This window comes from Cololabis saira, chromosome 11, assembly GCF_033807715.1.
Source record: "Cololabis saira isolate AMF1-May2022 chromosome 11, fColSai1.1, whole genome shotgun sequence".
Classification (NCBI taxonomy): Eukaryota; Metazoa; Chordata; class Actinopteri; order Beloniformes; family Belonidae; genus Cololabis; species Cololabis saira.
In genome coordinates this window covers 45037923-45054943 of record NC_084597.1, presented here as the reverse complement: position 1 = coordinate 45054943, position 17021 = coordinate 45037923, and the positions used below count along the sequence as shown (strand labels likewise).

General features: G+C 41.9%; 1 protein-coding gene, 3 non-coding genes and 1 pseudogene across 4 annotated transcripts in view; 4 read left to right on the top strand and 1 right to left on the bottom strand.

The window, feature by feature from the left end:
* The first annotated feature begins 827 nt into the window (after nt 1-827).
* Nucleotides 828-5879, top strand: LOC133455518 (E3 ubiquitin-protein ligase TRIM39-like; annotated as a pseudogene).
* Nucleotides 1452-17021, top strand: part of LOC133455516 (E3 ubiquitin-protein ligase TRIM39-like) — a 45732-nt gene continuing 30162 nt past the window's right edge. The window contains exon 1 of the mRNA XM_061734598.1: nt 1452-1560. The gene's annotated coding sequence lies outside the window, so the exon portion shown is untranslated. The remainder of the gene's footprint in view (nt 1561-17021) is intronic.
* trnat-agu (transfer RNA threonine (anticodon AGU)) lies at nt 9031-9104 on the top strand. Its single transcript has one exon. It is a non-coding gene; the product is annotated as a tRNA-Thr (tRNA).
* trnat-agu (transfer RNA threonine (anticodon AGU)) lies at nt 10265-10338 on the top strand. Its single transcript has one exon. It is a non-coding gene; the product is annotated as a tRNA-Thr (tRNA).
* On the bottom strand, nt 11398-11471 carry trnat-agu (transfer RNA threonine (anticodon AGU)). Its single transcript has one exon. It is a non-coding gene; the product is annotated as a tRNA-Thr (tRNA).

The window sequence follows — 17021 nt, the reverse complement described above, 5'->3', positions numbered from 1 at the left end:
AGAGCCCAAGCTATGTGTGGAGGTGAGCCCGACTATCTCTAGCCGGTATCTCTCAACCTCACGCACAAGCTCCGGCTCCTTCCCCCCCAGCGAGGTGACATTCCATGTCCCCACTGTGAGGGTTTTGGTCCAGGGATTGGGTCGTCGAGGCACCCCGCCACGACTGCTACCCAGTCCACAATGCACCGGCCTGCCATGGTCCTTCCTGCGGGTGGTGGGCCTACGGGAAGGCGGACCCGCGTCGCCGTTTCGGGCTGAGCCCGGCCGGGTCCCACGGGCAAAGACCCGGCCACCAGGCGCTCGCCTACGAGCCCCAACCCCAGGCCTGGCTCCAGGGCGGGGCCCCGGTGACGCCGATCCGGGCGACGTTACGGTCCTTGATTTAGCTTTATCCATGGTAGGCTTTGTGAACCGCTCTTAGTCTGGCCCGTCACCCAGGACCTGTTTGCCATGGGAGTCCCTACCAGGGGCGAAAGTGCCCCCGACAACATAGCTCCTAGGATCACTCGGGCACACAAACCCCTCCACCACAGTAAGGTGGCGGTTCAAGGAGGGGAACTTTGAACATGTTCTAGTTAATTTAAGATAGACAACATTGTAAAGATGAATGTTTGAACAACGAGCTGCAGACGAAGCTTCACTCCGTCTTATTCATCACATCAACTCTGCTGTTTGATAATAATCCTGTAAATAAGAGGAAGAACCAGAGCAGAGGGAGGAAGAAGGAAAGTTCAAGTGTGACGGAGCAGAAATCCAGTCCAAAAGATTCCTGTTCGTCTCTGAAAGAAGGTCCAAGCGAGTCCATCAGGTTTTCCTCCACAACACAGCAGAGTCTCTGAAACACTGGTGAGTCCAGCTCATCACATTTCCTGCTTCAAAAGGAAATGGAAACATGCTCATTTTCCACAATTATTCTGGACAATTTCTGAGTTCCATTCAGGAGCTTCAGGTGTATGAAAGTCTCTTTTTTTCTGGTTCATATCTCAGTTTTAGACATAGAACACAAATCTTTTTGTTGACATTACTACCTGGATGCTGCCCAAATACAGTTTATAGTCAGAGATGGTTCAAAAATCTTAAATCTTAAATAAGACCCGACCCAGCTTCTGGATGATGTTTAGTTCCTGCTGACACTTTTGCATAACTAAAATATAAAAACTTCCTGATTAGATCCTAAAAACAGCCATAAAGAGTTGAGATTCTAGCACAAACAGAGATGTCGAACAACTAAAGGTGAAGAGTTTAGTGTTTATCTACAAAAAGTGACTGATGTGAGTTAGTAAAGAGTTTTCAGGTGGCAACGACAGATAACATCAGGTAAAACAGGCATAATGAAAGTCACGTGACAGTAATCAGGTGGAAAGATCAGAACTGTAGGAGGAGCAGCAGAACTGGAAATACAGGAAAACTTCAACGTCACATGGTTGAGTGAATCAGAATGTTTGTCAGAGCGACAGCAGAGCTGCAGCAGAGACTAAACCTGTCTGATTCTGGGTTTCTGAGTAAATTCAGACTTCAGAGTTTGTTCTCAACAACTCAGCAGAGAGTCTGGAGACACTGGTGAGTACAGAAGAAAACATTTACTGTGTTTCTGTCAGCGGGACGACAAAACTTCAACTCTGTTTACTAAATGTTATTCTGGAAAACTCAAACTGACTCTGGTCAAAGAACAGGAACGTTTAGAGGAAAATGATTCACATGAAATAGTTCATTATTCTGGAGTCGTGACATTTGTTGGACTACCGTCCATATGATTATGAATTCATGACATATGTGAGTGGGTGAACATTTCTCTTGGACCAGTAAACCTAAAGACTTAAAGTCTCATGATCCCTGCCTCATGGTGAGTTTACGACACCTCCAGCGTGGTCTGGAGAACGGAAAGACCCTATGGACACCAGGATTTGCATATGTGACCCTCTTGGTGATAAGGCACCACACTTTGATTGGACAAGGACCCCAAGCTGCAGGAAGGGGTATCAACTTCCTGTATGCAGCTATAAAAGAGGAGACCCCCCTCTCTCCGGTCTCTTCTCTCTTTTTTCTGCTTCCTCCTTCTCACCCACAGGTCTCTGCTGTAGCCAAGGGCCGGCTTTCTCCTTCGTGAACGAAGGAGCGTCCGTTTTGCAGCGCTGCACGAGCGACCCACGCAGTTCCGAGCCCAGAAAGCCGAACTAGGGACCCTGCATTGACTCGACGTGAACGCGACGCTGATCCGAAGTTGAAGGAAGCCAAGTGCTGTGCCCAGCTGCTCTCCCCTCATCCAGCTGCCTTTCCCCTCATCCGCAGCAAGGACACAGGAGGGAGTGATAGCCGCTTTATCAGGATCGCCTGCTGAGCGTAAACACCCAGCTGTTCCCCAGGGAACGCTGACCGACCACCCCTTTTTTTCTTCAACTGCAAAGGTTCACGTAAGAGGCTGTTTTTGATGTCTGGGCAGAGAAAACTTAGTAATACACTTTAAAAGTTAGTTTACACTGTGAGCTGGACTGCTGATCCCGTCATAGTTGTGTTTATTAACTTAAGTGTTTTGTTTATCTTCTTAATTGTCTACGGCTGCATCCACATTGCTGGATCGTTATGACATGCTTCTCGACAACCGAAAACAAGGCCCTTCTAGATTTCCCGGTTGAATGACCAGAGCGCACGTGTGAAGTTTAGTTTCACATTGGGGCATTTCTGTGTGGGAAAGATCAGAAGGTCTTGGGTTTCTGGTAGTGAGAAATTATTTAAGAGTGTCTATTATTGTACTTTTCTTCTGTATCTCTCTCTCTCTTCCTCTCGTACTAACCCCCCCCACACGCACACACACACCCAGACGCTCCCCTCGGTCATAAATTCCCGAGCCATTCTGAGATCCGACACGCACACACGCACGCACACACGCACGCAGACACGCACGCACGCAGACACACACGCACGCAGACACGCACGCACACACACACACACACACGCAGACACACACACACACACACACACACACACACACACACACACACACACACACACACACACACACACACACACACACACACACACACACACACACACACACACACACACACACACACACACACACACACACACACAAGTTACACCCCACACAGATGACTGGAACTTTTGCATTGTATAATTTCTGTCCCTGTTTACGTAGCGTGCCATCAGGATTTATTGGGGTGTTCCGTTTACCATCTTTTGACACCTATATGTAAATAAATTCTGATTGATTTGTCGTTATTGTGGTTGTCGTTATTTCATGCAGATTTTGGTCACAATTGATTTGTTTGACAGAGCCTAGTGTTCGGATCTCACCCTTCAATTACTGTATTAGGCATAAACCTTAATTTCTGAGACTGATTTTCTGCTGTAAAAGTTATCATTTCCCTGCTTAAGGAACAGGGTGGTGCCCCGAGGATTTTATTTATCATATTGGTCATTCAATTTGATAAATAGTCGACTTTATTAATTATTAATAATTATGAATAATATTTATTAATAACCCTTCGATAACTGAACAGCCAAGCTACCTATGAGTTGCACAACACATTAATAATCTAAACTTGTGTTGAGGAAACGTTCCTCTTTTTACTGTCAGACGGGTGTTTTCTCTGAGGATTCATGACATTCTTTGTTGTGTTTCCTTCTCTCTCGTTGTTTTTCTCTTCTTCATTTCATTATTGCAGCTTTGATGTTTCACACTTTCACTTTTGTTTCCAGAGAACCAACATGTCTGCTGGCAGCAACCTGAGATCTGCAGATCAGTTCCTGTGCTCCATCTGTCTGGATGTGTTCACTGATCCAGTCACCACACCATGTGGACACAACTATTGTAAAACCTGCATCACTCATTTCTGGGATGATAATGTTCTCTACAAGTGTCCCTTATGTCAGGAGACTTTCTACACCAGACCTCAGCTGAAAGTCAACACCTTATTCAGAGAGATGGTTTCTGAGTTCAGACGTGAAGCTCAACAGAAATCCAGCAGCAGCAGCTCAGAGCAACAAGCTGCAGAACCAGGAGAAGTTCCCTGTGACGTCTGCACTGGAACCAGACTGAAGGCCCTGAAGTCCTGCCTGGTGTGTCTGCTGTCCTACTGTGAGACTCACCTGGAGCCTCATCTGACAGCTTCACGTCTGAAAAGACATCGGCTGGTGGAGCCTGTGGAGAACCTGGAGGACAGGATTTGTAGGAAGCACGATAAACCTCTGGAGCTGTTCTGTAAGACCGACCAGACATGTGTCTGCACGCTCTGCCCTGTTTTAGACCACAAGAATCATGAGTTTGTTCCTCTGAGAGAAGAATATGAAGGAAAGAAGGCAGATCTGCAGAAGACAGAGGCTGAGATTCAGCAGATGATCCAGAAGAGACGACTGAAGATTCAGGAGATCAGAGCGTCTCTGAAGATCAGTAACGATGCTGCACACAGAGAGAAAGCAGAAGGTGTTCAGGTCTTCACTGATCTGAAGGAGTCTGTTGAGAGACGTCTGAAGGAGTTCATGAAGGAGATGGAAGACAAACAGAAAACTGCAGAGAAACAGGCTGAAGACTTCATCAAAGATCTGGAACAGGAAATCTGTGAGCTGAAGAAGAGGAGCTCTGAGGTGGAGCAGCTCTCACGCTCTGAAGATCACCTGCACCTCCTCCAAAGATTCTCATCCCTGGAAGATCCTCCACCCACCAAGAACTGGACAGAGGTCAGAGTCCATCCACCTTCATATGAGGGGACTGTGGTGAGAGCTGTGGACCAGCTGGAGAAGAACCTCAGAGAGAAGATGAAGAAGCTGTTTGAAGCTGAGCTGAGGAGGATCCAGCAGTTTGAAGCTGATGTGACTCTTGATCCTGATACAGCACATCCTAGACTCATCCTGTCTGAAGATGAAAACAAGTCTATCATGGTAATGTGGAGAAGAATCTTCCAGATAATCCAGAGAGATTCTCTACATCTGCTTGTGTTTTAGGAAAACAGAGTTTCTCTTCAGGCAGATTTTACTTTGAGGTTCAGGTTAAAGGAAAGACTGACTGGACTTTAGGAGTGGCCAGAGAGTCGGTCAACAGGAAGGGAAAGATCACAGCGAGTCCTCAGAATGGTTACTGGACTGTTGGGCTGAGAAATGGAAATGAGTACCTTGCTGCTAATGCTCCTCCAGTCCGTTTCCATCCTAGTTCTCCTCCTGAGAAGTTGGGGGTGTTTGTGGATTATGAGGAGGGTCTGGTCTCCTTTCATGATGTAGATGCTGCAGCACTTCTCTACTCCTTTACTGGCTGCTCCTTCAGGGAGAAACTACACCCGTTCTTCAGTCCCTTTATCAATAATGGAGGTAAAAACTCTGCTCCTCTGATCATCTGTCCTGTCAATCAAACTGTCTGATCTTTGATGTAATGAATCTTCATCAACTCTGAATGTTCATTGTGTGTGTGTGTGTGTGTGTGTGTGTGTGTGTGTGTGTGTGTGTGTGTGTGTGTGTGTGTGTGTGTGTGTGTGTGTGTGTGTGTGTGTGTGTGTGTGTGGTTCAGGTAGGAGTGTATGATCACATGATGTGACTTCATTTCTCATTGCTACCAAATATTCAATTAGAATGATGTAATTTGGATCAATTTATATCATTTATTGGATATAAATGATTCAATATTTTATATAGATTATTATATTAATATTAATATTTAATAGAGCAGAGAGAGGACTTTTTTAGTATTTTTATTATAATTTTTATATTAATGTCAGGAGACAGAGAAGGATCTTGCAGACCACAAATAAGATGCACCTACTTGTGTGGTGTCAAGGGTCATCCACCATGAATTACACTTCAATTTGATCAAAAACACGCTCTGGCCCAATTATTCTTTGATAATACGTTAATAATAAGTTTTGTTCTTGTAAGTTTCAGTTAAGTTGTATTTTTCTGTCTGTCTGTCTGTCTGTCTTTTCTGTCTTTTAACATATTCTGAATAATACACTTGAATTTGGTTTGTTACATGTTGTTAAGTTACCATTTAAGATTTAGACAAATTATTCTTCAGGTTTAAACTGGAAAATAGAAAATGGGTCAATTTACCCCCAGATGCAGATCAACTTACCCTAAACTGGGGCGAGTTGAGCCACAAGACAACTTTTGTTGTGAAGTCATATTTTCATTGCCCGTTGTCATGGAGACGTTATTATCATTTCCATTGACAGGATCCTGAAATTAAGGTAGATGTTTCTTTTTTTTTTTGATGGTGATAAGCAATGGACAATGAAACGATAACAATTTGAAAAAAAGTTTGTATCTATCTCTCTCTGCTTTTCTTTCACAAATGTGGGAATGATGGTCCAAACTTGTGTTAAAATGTACAAAACAGTGAAGTTTATTTTGCCTCGCCGGCCAGTGAACTCTGAGTGCTCAGCACGCCTAAAGCTCTGATCCTAGAACCAACCCTGGATCATATTATTACATTTGTATGTTGTACTTCTATCTTTTTCCTGTTTTTTGTTCCTCCTCTTTTTAAAGGAACGTTTGAGATTTTCCAGTCAAATGTAACATCATGTGATCTAATTGTAACATGTCTAAAGTCTGAACGATCCTACAATATCTGATGATGGAACGAGTGAAAACTGCTGGATTGTTGAAGTTTTTACTGAATAAAGCAGAACTCTGTAATCTGTGTTTGTCTCTGATGTTACAGTCTCGATTTTGAAAAGCTACATTTTAAGTTGCTTTTAGAGTCAGATAGATTGTTGGTCTTGCAGGGGTTAAAACCTGTATAAATATCAACTCTGTTGACCAGAAATTCATGTTAAATTAACAACTGTGATGGAAATTCTTAGCTGAGAGTAACCAGTCACCAGCAGAACATGTTTTTACTGATAAATCTTTATTCCGTATAAGAGCACACTGGGACTGGAGAAGTCACGATGTTGGGCTTTTGTTTTCCGAGGCGACCTGAAGGCATCACTGAAGCTGCACCGTAATTACTGATCCCTGTCTGTGGAGCTAGAATAATGTCAATATTCACAAATGTACAGGACGTTTCACTGGTGCAGAGTTTTCTGAATCCATTTATATCAATCTCTGCTGGTGTTAGATTATCATTTAAAGACTTTTAGTCAAATTTAACTGATCTTTTAGTGAAAAGTGTGATATAGATGAATAGATGAATTACTTTGATCATTTTTAAAGACTAGTGACTCAGAATGATTCGTAACAAGATACAATGGCAAACATTTGTAATTTAAAAATATGGATTATAAAGGAATGAATACAATAAAATAATAATTAAATAAATATTAAAAGAGATAATTGTAATAGCAAGGAATAATTCACAGCCAAATACCATTAACCCCAAATTAGCTCCCAGATGTTGAAACTAGTTTATCTAAGAATTAAATTCAAAATCAGAGGGTATCACCTGCATCACACTGATCCAGATAATACCCTGCCAAACACTATCCATGAGGCTAAATTAAACCTTCATTTATAACTCCTTTGTGCTTTGGTTATAATCTTAATTGGACATTTCTCCCTGGATACTGTACATTAATGTTTTTATTTTGAATAACTATGTTTGCTTTTTGTTGCAGTTATTTTCAATAATCATTTTTAAAAACCTACAACAATGGCAGAGGACACATGAATGGAAAACAGAATCAAAAACATCTCACTGTACGACTTGGATCTGCTTCATTCTGGGTGAGATGTCAATAATGTTGTACACCTCATATATGACCTTATACTATATATACTATTATAATACCATATATACTTTTTTCTTTTCATTCATATCCATACATACTGTTTCATTTACCCATATCCACTACATATATAATACTGCTCTCCTGAGCTGGTGTGTTTTTATATTTAACTGCTAGAGTTAAGTCTGATTTCATTTACCCAAGCAAGTCTCTGTTTTACCTTTAATGGCTTTTTCTGGACTTGTTTTAAGGAAGCTTCACGAAGGGTTTTACAGGCATTTCCACAAATGTCAGCGTGGGTTTAGAAAGTGTATAAGAGCATAAAGCCCTGGCCTCTGAGCCAGAATAGAAACTGCTGAAGATCATCATTCCACTGTTAGCACATGATTGGACGTTTTCATCCTGCCATCATTGTCAGATGACTGTACACATCAATGATCAATACATGACTGTGACATCACTGTTGTCTGCGGCGGTTTCCAGACTTATCAGGTGAAATCACAGCTAAAAACCCTGTAAGATGTGTTTTATTACAGTCATCATTCTCTTATTCACTATTTTGTAATTTAAAGTAATTAAAAGTCTGCTTTCTTTTTTTTCTATGACATCATCATTGTTATGAAGTAAAAACTAAACCAAAAACCCCAAATAATATGGTCATTAATTCCATTGAAGAAGATATGATGTCATCAAGTTATGATGTCATTAATTCCATTGAAGAATATATGATGTCATCAAGTTATGATGTCATTCATTCCATTGAAGAAGATATGATGTCATCAAGTTATGATGTCATTAATTCCATTGAAGAATATATGATGTCATCAATTCCATGAACCATTCCATTCCATCAACAAGCTTGTAACAGAGTTTATAAATAGAACTCCTTCTTACTAGTTCTCATCACATCTTTTGACAATGCCACGCAGACGCAGACAGAGCTCTCGCCCCGTCCGCAGGCGCCGGAGAGTCCGTAGGACCCGCGTCGCCCGCAGACGCAGGAGAGTTGTCCGACGCAGACGCTGAAGGTCAACAGATGATGGAGGGAATCCTGAATGAATGATTTAAAAAAGGAAAAAAATACATAAAAATAAATCATGAAAAAAAAAATAACGTAAAAAAAAAAACAAAAACAAGTGACCTGTAAAGAGTGAATGTGAGGTAGGACACTAGAACTTACTGTCTCAAGTCTCTTTAACCACAGAGGGACTAAAACTCTCAACCTTCTTATCCAAAGTCAGATCCTTGTCCTTTAGGACGTGTGGTCCACCAATGGCTTCTGTTTCTCATTCCAGCATGTCACACCTCTAAAGGTCTTACTGTTTTGATGTCTGAGACGAGGTAAGTGAGAGGTTGTGGAGGCCCTGTGGCTTAGTTGGTCAAAGCACCTGTCTAGTAAACAGGAGATCCTGGGTTCAAATCCCAGCAGAGCCTCTAGACTCATCTGTCTTTGGATGAGAAAAAGATGATAGATGTCTCATTCATTCATGGTTCAACCATGGTGGTGAAATGGAAAAATTACATGTAGCATAAAAAAAAGAAATGCACATTGAATGTTTCTGAACCAAAGTTAATTCACACATTCAAGTTCTTCTAAGAGATGCGGACTGCTTGAGAGGGAGGTAATGTCTGGTTCTTCCCCTTTTAGTCACTTTAATGCTTTGCTGTTCTTCACTCGTGCCACAAGGTGGGGTACTCCTCCAATTCTTCTTGACCAAATGTGTATTTCTTTACGTGGTGTTTCTGACAGTCAGTTACTTTCCAAGTTTGACCTCACTTAAAAAGATCTCTACTTGGTTTGGGAGACTGTGCATGTAACTCAAGATGTTGTAAACCAGGCCTAGATCAAACATGCACATATGTACATACGTACATACGAAAAAGAAACACTCACCATGAAGGCCGGTTAGCTCAGAATGTCAGATTCTGGTGCTAATAACCCCAAGGTCATGGATTCAGTCCCCATACTGGCCAAACTGTTTACCACTAAAACTCGGGTTATCGTTGAAAGTTTCAGATTATAAAAATTGTATTTTGACCTGTCCAGGGGTCTGTCTCTCACCTGAAAATGAGCTGGGATAGGCTCCAGCAGACCCCCGTGACCCTGCAAAGAATATAGCGGGTAAAGATAATGGATGGATATACCATCAAGTACTTTCTCTGACATACTCACCCATTTAACAAAAGTGTCCATAAAGTAGAAGTACATCAGTTATCAATTCTGTAAAGCTGAAATAAACGTGTATGTTTGATTGAATCGGAAAAATTAGTCAATAAAATGTAAAATTTGAAGTGAAGAGTTTAAGTTTTTGGAGAATCTCTACTCTCTCCATATATTTGCAATTACCCGAGACGGTAGCTAAACTGAAGTGACCTGTAAAGAGTGAATGTGAGGTAGGACACTAGAACTTACTGTCTCAAGTCTCTTTAACCACAGAGGGACTAAAACTCTCAACCTTCTTATCCAAAGTCAGATGCCTTGTCCTTTAGGACGTGTGGTCCACCAATGGCTTCTGTTTCTCATTCCAGCATGTCACACCTCTAAAGGTCTTACTGTTTTGATGTCTGAGACGAGGTAAGTGAGAGGTTGTGGAGGCCCTGTGGCTTAGTTGGTCAAAGCACCTGTCTAGTAAACAGGAGATCCTAGGTTCAAATCCCAGCAGAGCCTCTAGACTCATCTGTCTTTGGATGAGAAAAAGATTATAGATGTCTCATTCATTCATGGTTCAACCATGGTGGTGAAATGGAAAAATGACATGTAGCTTAAAGGGAAAGTTCCATTTTTTACAACCTGGACCTTATTTCTTGCATTTTTTATGGTCGTATACTCACCCAGGCAAGTTTGGTGTCATTTGGAGTCCTTCGGAAGATATTAGGAGTTTTGTGCGAGCCGCTTCTCCATATAACGGTAGTGAACGGGGCACAGCGGGACACAGGCGTTGCAGCGTCTAAATAACACATGATTGCCGCGAAACTCTTCATTTCTTTTATGAATCACTAGATCTGCTTCCAGGACCTGTTGTCTACATCCGGGGCTGTGTGTGTAACAAATAAATCAGTTTGTAAACAAGACCTCTGAACTCATGACGTCATCTCTGTGCAGCACTCTGTCCTCCGTTCAGTGAGCTCTTCAGCCGTATACTCTGGCTCAAAACGGTAAGGACGTCCATCATATTCAAAGTCGTCGTCCACAACCTCAGAATTTGACAAATATTCAGACATGTTTCAAATAACTAACAGTAAACTAACAGTAGTGAACTCCAGCTGTACACGGAGCTGTGTCTGGGATACGCGCACAGAGATGACGTCATGAGTTCAGAGGTCTTGTTTACAAACTGATTTATTTGTTACACACACAGCCCCGGATGTAGACAACAGGTCCTGGAAGCAGATCTAGTGATTCATAAAAGAAATGAACGAGTTTCGCGGCAATCATGTGTTATTTAGAGGCTGCATCGTCTGTGTCCCGCTGTGCCCCGTTCACTACCATTATATGGAGAAGCGGCTCGCACAAAACTCCTAATATCTTCCGAAGGACTCCAAATGACACCAAACACCTCTGGGTGAGTATACGACCATAAAAAATGCCAGAAATAAGGTCCAGGTTGTAAAAAATGGAACTTTCCCTTTAAGCTACATGTCATTTTTCCATTTCACCACCATGGTTGAACCATGAATGAATGAGACATCTATAATGTTTTTCTCATCCAAAGACAGATGATTTTAGAGGCTCTGCTGGGATTTGAACCCAGGATCTCCTGTTTACTAGACAGGTGCTTTGACCAACTAAGCCACAGGGCCTCCACAAGCTCTCACTTACCTCGTCTCAGACATCAAAACAGTAAGACCTTTAGAGCCAGAAATAAGGTCCAGGGGCCTCATTTAAAATGGAGTGCGTAGGATTCATACTAAAAGTGCACGTACACCCAAAAGCCGAAAATGGCCGGCGCAAAAAAAGATCCGGATCTATAAAACCGCGTGCACGCACACTTGCACGCAATGTTCGCACAGTCCAGCTGGAAGGTTGCGCAGGTGAATCCGCCTCATATCCCGCCCTCTACACGCCCATAAATGCATATGGATGAGCCTACTGAGCATGCGCAGTGGTTTCCTGCAGCCTTTGGCGTCAGAATGAATGAGAGGGTGTCCCACCGTGACACTGACTTTCACGGAGACCTAGATGTTGTAGATGATGTGGAGGACAGGAAAACCACATTATTTGGTGGTCACAGTAAAAGTTATAATAAGTATATAAATAGTATACAATAAAATAAAGCGAGTGAGTGGCAGCACGCCGTTGCTGCGCTAAACGCCGTGAGTTCCCCGGCGCACCAGGGGGACACACGTCCCCCCGTCTTTTCAAAATCATGTTTTTTTCCCCCTTACTTTTTACAGTTTAAAAACTGTTTAAAAACGGTAGGCTCAGCCTTAAATTGCAAATTAACACTGTATGAAAGCGATACGAAAACGGCCCCGCAGCCCCGTTTCACCCCCCGCTCCCCCTCCTCCTCCCTCCCCTCAGAGCTGCTCAGGGCGGGTTTATGGTTCTGCGTTACACCAAACGCGTCGTTTTAACGCGGGACCCTAATTTAGGCACCATACACCCGCACCTAAAGGTTTCACGCGCGCGCAAAACTCATATATATGAAAAAAATCTGAGTCCCTTTAGGGGCTCCGTGGGGCTCCCCAAACGCAGCCCCTCATTTGTTCTGTCCTAAAGCGGTGGGTGTGAGGAGGTTCCCCGCGTGTCACCGCGGCTGCAGCTCCAGCAGCACCAGAGTCCTGACTGACTGAGCTTCACACACAGAGGACACGATCAGCGCTATTTTATTTTATTTTATTATTTTATTATTTTATTATTTTATTATTTTAAGTCTGATATATGTTGTGATATGTGATGACATTATTAAGAGTATGACATGAATCTGGCTTCATTTCACCACCTCACAGCCTGCCTCGCCAGTTCCCCGTGTCTTAAGTAAATTCTTACGGGAGGGTCCGAGTTGCCGTAAAGATAAGCAGATTTTTCTGTTAGTTTTTTCTTTTTAGATCCGAGGATTTGCGTAGATGGTGGCTTCCGCAACTTTCAGGCGCTTTTTCTGCGCAAGCAAGCTTTATAGATGAGGCCCCAGGTTGTAAAAAACTGAACTTTCCCTTTAAAAAAAAAGAAAGGTTGACATTGAAGGTTTCTTAACCAAAGTGAATTCACACATTCCAGTCATAAAGTTCTTCTAAGAGATGCGGACTGCTTGAGAGGGAGGTAATGTCTGGTTCTTCTCCTCTTAGTCACTTTAATGCTTTGCTGTTCTTCACTCGTGCCACAAGGTGCAAGATCCTCCAATTCTTCTAGAACAAATGTGTATTTCTTTACGTGGTGTGTCTGACAGTCAGTTACTTTCCAAGTTTGACCGCACTTATAGGGCGAGTAACCATATACGGTAATTTCCGTGGACACGGAAAACTACTTTCCCCACACTTCTCAGTGAGGTCTTGAAGTCATGTGAGTTAATCCTGCCAATCAGCACAGATCATGCTTTGTCACAGACAGTGTCATCATGGCCTCTGACCAATCAGCCAATCATCCTGGAGAAGCGGGAACGTCATTGATTTTCAAGAAGGGGAAATTTCACATTTTTGCTCCTACCTTCTTCCACACAAAAGTTCAGAAAGGTGAAACTAACCATGCTAAGTTGATGACACTCACACAGTATGTGTTTGAATGATGGTGCTAACTGATGAGATAAGTGTTGTTTGTGCAGAATTAGTGAAATCAGTGAAATAGTTAGCATGAATAATGGTAACCCCATATATGATCATACGCCCCTGTGTGGTAAAACTAGTGCAAGTGACTAAGGAACCTTTTATAGACATATGCCAGATACTCTAGTAAGCCATACTTTGTGTTTTTTTTTACAAATACACCCCCTTATGGTCAAACTAGTTCAAGTGACAGTGTCCTTTTGTAGACATATGCCCGGTGCATCTAGTAAGTCATACTTCGGGTGTTTTCCTTTTACAAATAGCGCATTATAAGGTAAGACAATATTGGACGTTGCATTGGATGTTGCCACAGATTTGTATAGCATAATATCAGTACCACCATTAATTCTAATGCTATTCTTCACTTCTTGTTCTGTGGCATGGTCAATGGCATGGTCAACCTGCCTGCTGCTGGTGGAGAGAGAGGGTCAGGAGCTGATTGGACTGATTGGACGAAATATCTATGGATGGAGAAAAAGAGAAGCCCTATAAGTCAAGTTGTACCATTCATGGAGAAAAGTTCTAATATCTCTATGAAGAGAGTATCATAAATATTATGTTGTATGTGTTTTTTGTATTTTTATACATATCCAATGTATGGGTACAATTTCACCCTCAATGGGCAAGTAACCATACATGGTAACTTCAGTGTTAGATACAATGTTACTCGCGATGGGCAAGGAACCATATATGGTAACTTCTTTGACCTCGATTTGCATCAAGAATAAAAAAAAAATGAAAAAAAAGAAAATTTTAAAAATACTCTGGTAGTAGCCCCCAATAACACTCTAGGGTTGAAATTGTACATTTCCAAGTATTTCAATGAGTGCCCTATAAAGGGTTAAAAAGATCTCTACTTGGTTTGGGAGACTGTGCATGTAATTCAACATGTTGTAAACCAGGCCTGGATCAAACATGCACATACATACACACATCTGTGTGATCTGGAGAATCACAGAACGGCCGGTAGTCCAGGACGGCCGGCTGCCGGCCACACACCACGCAGTCTGTTTTTTGCCCCCGCTAATCTACTGTTTCACACTCCGGTGCGGTCGGTGGCAGCAATGCATCTTTGAGTTGAATGCTGCCGCGGCCGTGCCAGGAGAAGAAAAAGAAGAAGTAGTAGTCTACGGAGCACTGAGCCGTACGTCAACGGTGCCGCCATAGTAGTAAATGTAGTAAATGGACTTATTTTCATAAAGCGCCTTTCTACAAAGAAATGTATGTTTTACGTCTCATTTATTCATTCACACACTAATATACTTGGGAAACAGTTAGGCACCAAATATATATTCAATTTTCTCAGATGGCAAAAATAAGAACTTTATTGATCCCACATAGGAGTAATTTATGTTATATCAGCTATAGAGAACAAAGTAGTGCTGAAAAACAATATATATCCCCCCTCACAAAAATAAGAAAAATAGAGAAACATATTTTCTCATCAACAAAACATATTTAAAATTTTTCAAGTAACAAAATAACATATTTGAACCATTTTTCAGGCAACAAAATAACATGTTTTGTTGATGAGCAAATATGTTTCTCTATTTTTCTTTTGTGAGGGGGGAGCACACAGTCACAAGAACACCTGGAAGCATTCATGCTCATGACCACAGAGAAAGATCCTCATGTCCCTTGACAATGACTTGGTCGTAGACAGAGTTGCAGAAAAAAGGGACCTGTTGAAGGAACTCCTTATCCCCAAGCATTGAGAAAAATGGCATTGCTGGTTTGTTTTTTTAGGTTAGTATTCAACCTTCATTTCTATGTGAGTATTCAAGTTAAACTGTATATTTACAACCTCTTTACATTGTGATTTATCATAACTCATACAGTGTTGTGTATTTCAGATACCTGTTTTGCTTTGGTTCAACCAGAGGGACTGCAGTGAGACCTTCATTTCTATGTGAGAGTATTCAAGTTAAACTAGAATACTATGCTCTTAACACATCTAGTCACATCAGTGCTATTGCTATAATTCGATGGTATAGTATCATGAGCCACAATTAAGTATTGTGACACTCATGCCAGGCGTTATTGTTGTTGTTCTTGTTGTTGAGTTTCCACGCCCCGATTGCTTTGGGCCGGGCCTAGTCAAAGTCCCGGGCCGTTTTCTGGTCCCAGTCCGTCCCTGGACACAGGTGATCAGGTGCAGGGGAGCTAGGAGCTGGGAAGCCACACAGTTTTTCAACCGTGCATGGAGTGTGTGTCCGCATGGTTTGTTCTGTCACCAGTAGCCTAATGTGTTGTTTTTGATAATACACAAGCTTGTTTTTTAACCTCTCATTCAGCATCCGGGTATTGTAGGTGTTGTTTTTTGAAGCTTTGCACATGTAAAATAAAGTGTTGAACGCAGCTCCCTGTCGGACCACTTTTTTTGGAACCAGCATGAGTTGGAAATGTCTTCAAATTCCCTCACATGGCATTTTTTGTTGTTAGATTGCCATTACAGTTATAATATGTTCATGGTCCTGTGGCAAAATAATTTCACTACTTCTGCTGTGCTTTTAAACAGCTGTGTGTGTCTGGTTTTCTGGTGTTTATAATAACAAGAAAAGAAATACATCTTCACTCTAATGTGTGCTATTACGTGTGCTTCCTCTTCCACTATTCTTCGTGACGTCATCAAAGACATCACATTCTTTGATGACGTTCCAAGGCTCCATGAAAGAGCATTTGAACGCTACGCGTCTGAAGCTGGAGCTGATTTGCTGCAAACGAGGATGAATGTGCACATGTTCCCAAACGTAGCAACAGCGCCCTCTGCTGGTTCATGGCGGTATGGTCGTAAGCGGCAGCTGCGGCTTCACAACTGTCTTCTATACGCACTTACCGAGTGTACTGTCACGTTTGTGTTTGTTTCATCATAACTGAACAACACAAACATCCGTATGCTGTCCTTTGACGACCGAGTTACTCCTTCAAATAAATGGATGGCGCTCCTATAGTTTATTTCTTTAGTTCAGCCACTTATAGGCTCTGCAAAGCGATTTAGTCTTTTTCCTATTCACCCGTTCACAGCCTCTTATTTTAGACACTCACAATGTGACACCAACCCCCGGTGAACATGTGGGAGTGAAGTGGGGCGTCTCTAATATGACGTAGGTTTGATATGACGTAGGTTGATATGGCGGTGGAATTCTTGCCTCCTTTGATCCTTTATGACGTCACCAGCAGTATATTTATCTGTAAATATTCCTCTGGACCGAGTCAGTTAGTTATTCACCTTCAGCTTGGTATCTTCTCACTAAGGATGTGGTGGAAACAGTTCTCATTGAGGTTGGTCGTGTTTCTTTTGGTTATTTGCTGGTATTTGGTGGTTTGTCCAGCGCAACATCAGTCCGTCTCCCTGTGTTTGAGTTTTATCTAAAAGTTCTGTCAAATTAGCTTTCTTTTTTGTTTCTTTTCTTGTTTTTTGTCAATAGTCATTTAAAAAAGTACATGGCATAATTACTGCAACTGGTAGATTTAACAACAGCGGCTGGATATATATTTTTCCTTTTTTATAAAGTCATTTAAAATATGATTTAAATTTGACATGAATTAAATCTTGTAATTATTATTTAGTATTGTTTCCCCCATAAGACC